At 41.9% G+C, this 9,995-nt stretch overlaps 2 pseudogenes; both read right to left on the reverse strand.

The window, feature by feature from the left end:
* Positions 1-4,509: 4,509 nt before the first annotated feature.
* Positions 4,510-5,047, reverse strand: LOC148001116 (small ribosomal subunit protein uS17 pseudogene; annotated as a pseudogene).
* Positions 5,048-7,380: 2,333 nt separating this feature from the next.
* Positions 7,381-7,744, reverse strand: LOC120097069 (ATP synthase subunit g, mitochondrial-like; annotated as a pseudogene).
* Between the last annotated feature and the right edge of the window lie 2,251 nt (positions 7,745-9,995).

The following is a 9,995-nucleotide window of genomic DNA, read 5'->3' on the forward strand; positions in this document are numbered from 1 at the left end:
CACTGGCAGGTAACACATGTTTAAACAAAGCCCATTCATTCATGTATTTTTCTCTGTAAAATACATCAAAGCCTTATGTGTTGGGACCATAGAAAGCACTTCACTGTTGCATATGGAGAACAGAGACATTTTAAACAGTAAAATCACTAAGGGGGGAAAAAAATCTCATAAATGAAGAAAATAAAACAGCAAATGGACCACAAAATGGGTACTTGTTTCCATTGTGAGAACTGAATAAAAGAATAAAGATATCCCCTTGTACTTCAGCTGAGAATTAAACACATCACTGGACTTGAATTTCTAACCACTCTGCGTATGGACACAGTGGACTGTAAAACCACCGCAAGTCTTGGGTTTGGGGGTTACAGCTATTCTAAAGAGTAAGAAAACTCACGAATATAGAATCCTCAAGTAGTAAGGGTTGGCTATATTCTGAAAGACAAAATGAAGCCTTCTAGGAAGTGTTCCCTCACCCCTGAGTGATAGCTGTCCTCCCTCCTTCCACAGCACAGTGCTTGTTGCTCCCAGTCTGCATCTCCTCAAGGGGCTCCCAGGCTTTCCTTGCTTAGCCGTTGTATTCAATCTGTAACACTTCATGACTTCATTTTCTTTCCTCGGAGTTAGAGATTTGACCACTGCAGTCATCAGTACTACTCAGAATAGACTAACTACGGCCAGCAGGAACATTTAAGTATTTGGCATGTTGTTACTTCACATTTTCCACATACATTGGTCTTTCCAGACCCCTTTACCGTTAATGTTCCTCCTCTTGCACAGAATAACATTCCTCATTGCTTGTGTTCCATTTCCTCACTGACAGCCTAGACAATGGCTTGACTTAGTCTTTCAGTTTCTAAACATAGAAGTTAAAATTTTCTTTCAGTTTTCTAATCTTCCTCATCCCCAAATATGCCGGGTTAAATTCATTCCCTTTTATGATTCTTGACTTAGCATAATATCTGAAACAATAAAAAAAAACTGTTTAAAGGCTAGCAGCTCCACTGGGAGTGGGAAAGAAGCATAAGAGAAACTGTTTCAGCTGGCTGTGGTAATGATACATTTTCTACAGACTTGTATCTTTTTGTGCTTTCTTCTCTCTCATTGCCGGGTCTTTCTGAGTCTTTCCACTACGCTGCCCCAGGGATCATTCTCCCTGGTGTGGTTAACTTCTGTTCTTTCAGCTCGCTCTCTCTTAGTTGATGAATACAGTCTTATCATGCTCAGTGGTTTCAGAGCAGTCCGAGTCCTTTTTATCTCTAGCTGCTGAGTTTGTTTTTCTCCACCCTGCCCCTCAGAAGTCTATCGTTTCCACGATGTGAGATATTATTACCATACATTATATTCCCATTTATACATAATTGGGTTATGACCTCCTTTTCAGTGAGTCTGTTTGTCCACGACTACTCCAGTACCGTGTTGATTTAGTTACTGTTGTGTTAATGCCTCTTCTCTATGCTGCTTTTTCAAATTAAACCTGGCTAAATAAGAACCTTTGACCTTCCAAACATTCAGACATCAGGCTTTCTGAAGCACAATAGAGAACGTAGAGCATTACAACACTGTGGACAGGAGGGCTCAAACATGGCTTCTTTAAGGACATACTTTTTTTTTTTTTGATATTAGGAAAAGTGAACAGTTACAAAACTTAGCCATGTGAAACAAAATACAGACCAGAACATTTCAGGCTAGCTTGCGGAATGTTCCTGATACAAATAAAAAGCAAGATCTTTAAAAGCGTGTAGGAAGTGGGAAAGTGTAAAGTTGTGTGGAAAAGGAGAATGACTATGGTCAGTTTGGAGGTTAAAAAGGGTAACTAGTTTTCCTTGGACTAGGATATGGTGAGAAACTATTGAAGGCTTTTCAGTACCGCAGGGCAAATTACACTCATGAGACCACCTTGCCTACTGCTCAGCACTAACATTTGAGAATTTCAAAATAAATTCAGAAAACAGGCAAACTATTCTTTGGCATAAGAATACCAAAGTTTTTGTTTACCTAGAAATAATATCAAAGGCACATTAATAAAGAATATATTTTTCTTTTTCTTCTCAATTTCTTTTATTTTTATTTTTGATATTATAATTGACAAATTCCCCTTCCATTTCTTCCCTCCAACACCTCTTATATACCCCACCCTGCCTCCTTCAAATCCATGACTGAGTATTTTTACTAATTGCCATTGTACGTGTGTATGTGTGTGTGTTTCCTGTGGCAAGCATAAATAATGCAAAACACTTCAGCACTTGCTTGCTGATGATGTAAATTGGGATCAGAAGGCAGACTCTCATTTCCTGCTCTAAGCTGTGAGCTGCCTGGCTTGGGTACTGAGAACCTAACTTGTGCCCTCTGAAAAGCAAGGAGCAGTCTTAGCCATTGAGCCATCTCTCCAGCACCCACTGTATGTCTTAAATGCTTCAGTCCACCATGGTGAGTGGTTCATGCCAATAGCCCCAGCACATTGAAGGTCTTGGTTGCAAACATAGTGAGCTACGTAGTAAGCCTGTTTTTAGAAGAAAGAAAAAAATCCCTCAAAAAGGACAAAAGTTTTATTTCCAAAACAAAACCAAACACACAGTTCTAACTTGGGGATGACGTGGCAAGTAGCCATTTGCAGTCTGACACAAATCCCTGTCTAGGGACTCTCTGTCACATCCTTTTTTCCCTCTTTGTCAGCGAGTAGTTATGATGCAGTGCCTCCATGCCCAAGCCAAAAACAGTCTAAATAAGTAAATAAATAAATATTAAAGTGTGTTTTTGACCCTGTCCTCTCTTTTCCTTCCTTCCTTTCTAATTCAAACGGGTGGAATAATTAAATATTCTTTTGAAGTCAGTCCACCTCCACATGCTATTCATGGTTCCCATTAACCTTAAGACAGAACTGTCTGCTACAGAAGTAATGATGTAGAACCTAAAGGAAGGCTTTGGAAAGTCCAGGACATTATTTTGAAGACCAGAAGCTGAAGAAGAGGAAACAATAGCAGTGAGATAAACGATATTGGTATAATCCAATACCCCGATGAGGCACCGTCCATACTGTCATAGCTATCATCAGTGCATGCCCATGGAATACTTGTAATGGGGTGACATAGAGTCAACTGTTGTAAATGTTAACTTTATTATTTTTCCTTGTATATCAGCATCGTCTGTTAAAAATACAATCTGACAGCTGTGATATGATATTGGCAATGTTTAAACAGAACATTTGGCTCAAAGACATTGTACTACTGTTAGTTTCTTATTTTTTCTAAGTATGGTTATACGAAGTGATTGTTTTTAAGGAACCCAAAGGAAAGCACCCACAGGGTACCCAGTGGGGGTGGGGATGGTCATAACTAAGAGGCTTCCTCAGCCGTGAACCTCTCGTCAACTACAACACTGACCAGTGTATCCATGCAATAGTGGCAAGAGTGCTATGGGGGTAACCAGCTGTTTTCTGACTGAATTTAAGGCCAGATCCATAGCATGAAACATGTGCTTCCAATTGTAAATCTGGCCAAGAACTCTGGGTTAGGGCCTCTCACAGGTCCCAGGAGTGAACCTACCATGATTATTCTTGTCAGTGGGCATAATATCAAACTGCCCTCTAACTCTGTATCTTTATATCCAATAATTAATGCAGCTCTTAGACTCCATCAGAGAAATTTCTTTATGCAATAGATGGCAGCTAGTGTTGAAACTCAACCCATCAAAGGGCAGAGAAGGAAATAAGCAGTTGTGGCTTAACCACGATGGGTCATCTGTTATCTTTTTTTTAAATTGGATATTTTTTATTTACATTTCAAATGTTATTCTCTTTCCTGGTTTCCCAGCCATAAGCTCCCTATCCCATCTTCCTCCCCAAACATTAACTTGAAAATACATTGCGCTCTCCAAAGTTCTTTGGTTAGCGTAATATAGGTTAACAGGTAAGCGACATTCATGTGTGTATGCATAGGCATCCCACAATATAAACTTACAGTAGAATCAAATGATTAAAGCTTACATAGCATCCTGCATTACAGAAAGAAATAGAATGCTTGGCAATGGCAGCAGCAGAAGTTACATAAGGACAAAAGAAGAAAACTATGCACAATTAGGAGAATAAAAGGTGTCTTGTGAGGGGAAAGGTCACTCCAGTCATGTGCTCATATGGGATCAACCTCTAATCCAGGTTCTCAATCTATGAGTAGAGAAGACCCCGTGGGGATTGTTGAAGGACCCTTCCCCAGGGGCCCCAGATCAGATCCCCTGCATATCATCTGTTCACATTATGATTCATAACTAGCAAAATCACCATTAGGAAGTAGCAACAAAACAAGTCTGTGATTGGGGCGGAACCACAACATGGGGTGGGCCATCTGTGACCCAAGTTAATTTTCACCAGCAGATGAGACTTCTGGGAGGAGTTAGTTGTGTTCCTTTTGAAGGATCCATCTTTAAGCACGTAAGGGAAGTACACAGATAGCTTCTGCCTGCCTCTGTTGTTCCCAAAGATCTCTCAATTCCAAGAGTCATTTCTTTTTTAAAGTTAGAAAGTAACTTTATTTGTTCTAGTGCATTGGCCAGATTCCCCTCAGAACTTCTGAAACTGCTTCTTGCTGCCAGCAGCCTTGGTGACCTTGAGCACATTGAATGGAACAGTCTTGCTCAGGGGCCTGCACTCTCCAACAGTGACAATGTCACCGATCTGGACATCCCTGAAACAGGGGCACAGGTGCATAGACATGTTCTTGTGACACTTCTCAAAATGGCTGTGATTTTGGATGTAATGAAGATAGTCCCAGCGGACGACAGTGGTCCTCTACATCTTCATTTTGGTCACGACACCAGACAGGATCTGACCTCGGATGGAGACATTACCAGTGAAGGGGCATTTTCTTGTCTATGTAGATGCCCTCGATGGCCTCCTTGGGTGTCTTGAAGTCTAGACCGATGTATTTGTAGTACTGGAGTACTACAAATTGAGGGAGTTTTTTCTTGCTGGTTTCTCCCAGCAAAACAAGCTTCTTGTTTTGAAAGATTATAGGTTGCATTTTTGGTAAACACGCTCTGTCTGAATGTCCGCCATCTTCCCGGCAGCCTGAGAAAAGGAGAGGTAGGCACACTCCCGGCTTCCTTCTTCCTCCAAGTGTCATCTTTAAATGTATTCTCTGATAATGTCATGGGTGGATACGATGAAATATGATCATGTCTGTCCTAGTTGTTGTTCAACGGCTGTGAAAAGATACCATGACTATGACAACTCTTAAAAGAGAAGGCATTTAGTTGAAACTGCTTACAGTTTCAGAGGGTTAGTCCACGGATATCATGGCAGGAAGTGAGGGTGACAAACAAGACAGCATGACACTGAGAGCTCCCATCTGATCAGCAAGTTGCAGACAGAAAGAGAGAGACTGGGCCTGGTGCAGACTTTCAAAACCTCAAAGTCCATCCCCAGTGACACACCTGCTCCAACAAAACCACAATATGAATCTTTCCCACTGTAAGTTTTACTGGTACCAAGCACTCAAACATGTTAGCCTATGGGGACTATTTTCCTTCAAACCACTACAATGTCTACCCCCCTCTGCCCACCTGCCTCCTTCCAGCCCCATCTGGATGCCATCAAACACATGCCTTAATCATGACCTGTTCTTATATTTTAATAACCCAAGTTCAATTAGAGACAACCATATATGTTCATGATGTAAGGCTATCCACTGGAGCATGGAAAGTCTACCCATGGTCACACAAACTAATGAGTCTTCCTCCTCTAGCCACCATCTAACTGTTGGTAGCTCTTGTGTTTGAGGCTTCATGAGCTCCTCCCCTATCCATGCTAGAGTTTTAGTTGGCTTGATCTTGTGCAGGTCTTATGCAGGTAACCAGTGCTGCTGTGCATTCATCAGGATGATGGCCATGTCATTTCCAGAAAACAGCCAGGGTGTGAGATGTGATAGGAGTGAGAGGTATTTCATTACTTGGTGAAATTCCCAGTCACTTGATCTCAACACGGTGGCCAGTTGAGTGCTGCCCCTTGCAAAAAAGCAAGCATCTCTGACCAACAGTGAGAGCGGCCCAGCTCTAAGGGTATAAACATAAATATTCAGAAGATAATTAGAAAACATGGCTGCTTATCAAAATAGCAATAATAGATTCCAGTTCAGCACCTATGAATTTCCCAGCACTGGGGACATTTCCATTTATTCCCTGCTGTGGAGCAGACCTCAAATCCAGCTATCCTCATAACAGCCATTCCGCGAGTGGGTACCACTTGCCAGACAAGTTGGTATCAATAATATGCAAGATTCAAGGCTGAGCAAGCCCACTGATCTCTTTTATCCCCTAGGAGCCTAAATAGTGCTTTCTAGCACTATGAAAACTAGTCAGCAAGGAGAAAGTTCAAATGGACTAAAGTGCACTGTGTCTTCAGCAATCGGACCTAACCATGTAGTCCCGGTTGGTAACCAAGAGCAATGTCAATAGCCTGCACTATTCTGGAGTCCAGAATGTTCTCGAAAGTCCTCCTACATATGTTACATCTGGAAGATTTCCTGAACTCCTTCAACTGCTGCTTTTCCGTGATGGTTTTCATTGTCTGTCAACTTGGCTGTATCAGTAAGATGATGGAAATCCAATCCCTGGGTGGATGAGTTACCACAGAGAGGGAACTCTTCTAATGGTCTCAGATATTGTGTTGGTTTTAGGACGTATAGACCCCATAGACTCTATTTGAATGCTTAACCCAGAGAGAGCGGCACTAATAGGAGGTGTGGCCTTGTTGGAGTGGGTGTGGCCTTGTTGGAGTGGGTGTGGCCTTGTTGGAGTGGGTGTGGCCTTGTTGGAAGAAATGTCACTATGGGGGTGGGCTTTGAGGTCTCCTACGCTCAGGCTATGTTCAGTGTGGCACACACTTTCCTGCCATCTGTAGACCGACATGTAGAACCCTCAGCTTCTTCTCCGACACCAAGTCTGCCTGTAATGCTCTCATGCTTTCCTTCATGATGACCATGGACTAAGCATCTGAAACTGTAAGCTAGCCCCAGTTAAATGTTGTTCATTCTAAGAGTTGCCATGGTCATGATGTCTCTTCACAGCAATAAAACCCTAACTAAGACAGGTGCTATCTAATGACATTCTTAGCCTTGGGTTTGGTTGAATCTGGTAGTCTAAGCTAATACAATCTAAAAGGTACCATCTGAGAGCCATTAGGGCAAACACAGAGACAGACAACGAATGCCTACTAAGGAGCTAAGATAGCCAAGATCGATTGCAATTGGACTCTGGTCATACCTATGCCAACCTCTAGACAATCTTTAAATTTTTTCCCCACAGCTAGCATTTTATTCAGATAGCAGTCTCATTACGCATGATCCAAGAACATTCATATAAGAACTCAAATCGGAAGTTAAAGACTGGTCTTCAAACATCATAGCCAACAATGCCGCGTTTGCCTATGATCTCTCCCATATAAAACCACATCCACACCTCAGTGGCCACCAAACCATGCAGCACGGCTTCCTTCACTGTAAGGTGTTTGAAGCCACCAGCTTCGGCACTTTGAATTATTTTTTTCACGCTCTGAGTGGCTGTAGGGATTTCACCAGCGGTTGGGGGAACCAGCTCAACCTTGGCGTAGTGCCAAATTGTGGCCAATCGAGGCTTCGAGTAAGTCACGGCAGCGGCCACCATTGACAGTGCCTTCTCCACGAAGTTCCGGATGAACTTGGCCATGGTCTAAGGTGGAAGGTTCGTCTCTCCAAACCACCGGCTGAATGTCACCCCCGTACTTTAAATTTTTTAACTTGTTTTTTTCTTCTCTGATACCTTACGTTCCAACAGTTTCTCCTCCTTCCCCCGAACAACAGCCTTCCTCCACTCCACTCCTCCCACATTCACTCCCTCCCCTCAGAAAAAAGGAGGCCTCCCAGGGACATTGACAAACATTACAGAAAGACCAGGAACATACTATCACATCAAGGCTGGACAAGGCAACTTAGTAGGAGGGAAAGGGATCCACAAGTAGCCAAAAGAGTCAGACTTAATCCAGCACTGATGAGACCAGGGACAGGGCGAAGACTTTTTAATGAATCTTTTTACTCATATACTGGAGAGCCACACGATGCTGCCTACATTGGGTACAATCCTGGGCCAAAAATCGGCACAGCAGACCTGTGATAGCGGAACCTGTCCTCTTGCCCTTATTGTTTACAATAACCATGCACTCCATCTTTTCCTCAGTATGACTTTCTTTTTCTCTTAGTTCTAGCTTGCCTTTTTTATTTCCCAGACAGGGCTTCTCTATGTAGCCATGACTGCTCGGGAACTCGCTCTGTAGACCAGGTTGGCCTCAAAGGTCTGTGCTACCACCCAGCTTGGTTTGACTTTCTTAACTGTGGCCATTACCATGTTGCCTGCCCAGCATCAGGAAGTCTGCTCGGCCATGCTTTGATTCTCTTCCAAGAAATATAAGGTTTATATTCTATTTATATAAAGTTATAAAGTCTATAAAGGTTTATAAAGGCTATAAAGGTTTATAAAGATTATAAAGTTTTGGCTCCTGTATTATCAGCACAGTTGATCACAACTTTTCCTAGGAGACCCTGGGAAATTCACAATTTCAATCCAGAGGACCCACCACATCCTCTACATCTTGGGCACCTGGAGTCACAGGGGAAGTAAGTCCAAGAAACTCTGGGATGTGAACCAAGGCCCTGCCTACTCCAATCTTTGACCTTCTAGTCAGTTAATCTTCCTTACAGAAGGTTCAAGGTCAGGTGCAACTTCTCTCCAGAAACTTTCATTCACAATACTCAAAGTTCTAGGAGCCATTTCTTAACTCTACAAACATTTTATATTCCTCTTTGCTCCCATATATGCATTGATGTATTTAGTCAATTAATCATCAATATATGGATACAACATATAGGCTGTTTCCTGAAATTTGAAAGTCACAATAAATTAAAAAACTAAAATGTCTCTGAATGGTCCTTCAGTCGCTGCTCTAAACTTTGTTTCCATATCACCACCTATGAATATTTTTCCCCCTTTTAAGAAGGAGTGAGAGCATCCACATTTTGGTCATCCTTCTTGAGCTTCCTGTGGTCTGTGGATTGCATCTTGGGTAATTCGAGCTTTGGGGCTAATATCCACTTGTCAATGAGTGCATACCAAGCATACCAAGTGTGTTTTTCTGTGATTGGGTTACCTCACTCAGGATGATATTTTCTAGTTCATTCCATTTGCCTATGAATTTCATGAAGTCATTGTTTTTGATATATATCAAGTATATATATTACAGCCACCAAAACTAGATAAGATTGATGAAGCTAAGAAGTGCATGCTGAAAGGGACTGGATATAGATCTCTCCTGAGAGACACATCCAAATCATGTCCAATACAGAAGTCAATGCTAGCAGCAAACCACTGAGTCGAGAACAGGACCCCCTTGGGGGGAATTAGAGGAAATATTGAAAGAGTTGAAGGAGCTTGCAACTCCATAAGAACAACAATGCCAACCAACCAGAGCATTCAAGGGACTAAACCACTACCGAAAGACTATACATGGACTGACCCTGGGCTCCAACTGCATATGTAGCAGAGAATAGCCTTGTTGGGGCACCAGTGGAAGGGGAAGCCCTTTGTTCTGCCAAGGTTCGACCCTCAGAGCAGGGGAATGTCGGCGGTAATGGGGGTGGATGAGGGGAATACCAGAATGGGGGAGGGGTAGGGGTAGGGGAGGCTTATGGACAGGAAACCAGAAAAGGAAATAACATTTGAAATGTAAGTAAAGAAATATATCTAATAAAAAAACTAAAATATCTCTCATATATATTGTATACATGTAGAGAAATTTTCTATTAAAAACATTTAAGTGATACTACTTTGGGGGAAGTATCAAATCATTCATAATTAACACTTCAACATTTAGAATGAAATATCAATGTTTATATCATTTATATATTATAACAGTTTAACATGAGATTATGAAAGTTGCATAAAATTGTTCTATTATATTAGCAGTGAATTCACAGGAT

The sequence above is a fragment of the Rattus norvegicus genome, chromosome 15, assembly GCF_021556685.1.
Source record: "Rattus norvegicus strain SHRSP/BbbUtx chromosome 15, alternate assembly SHRSP_T2T, whole genome shotgun sequence".
NCBI lineage: Eukaryota > Metazoa > Chordata > Mammalia > Rodentia > Muridae > Rattus > Rattus norvegicus.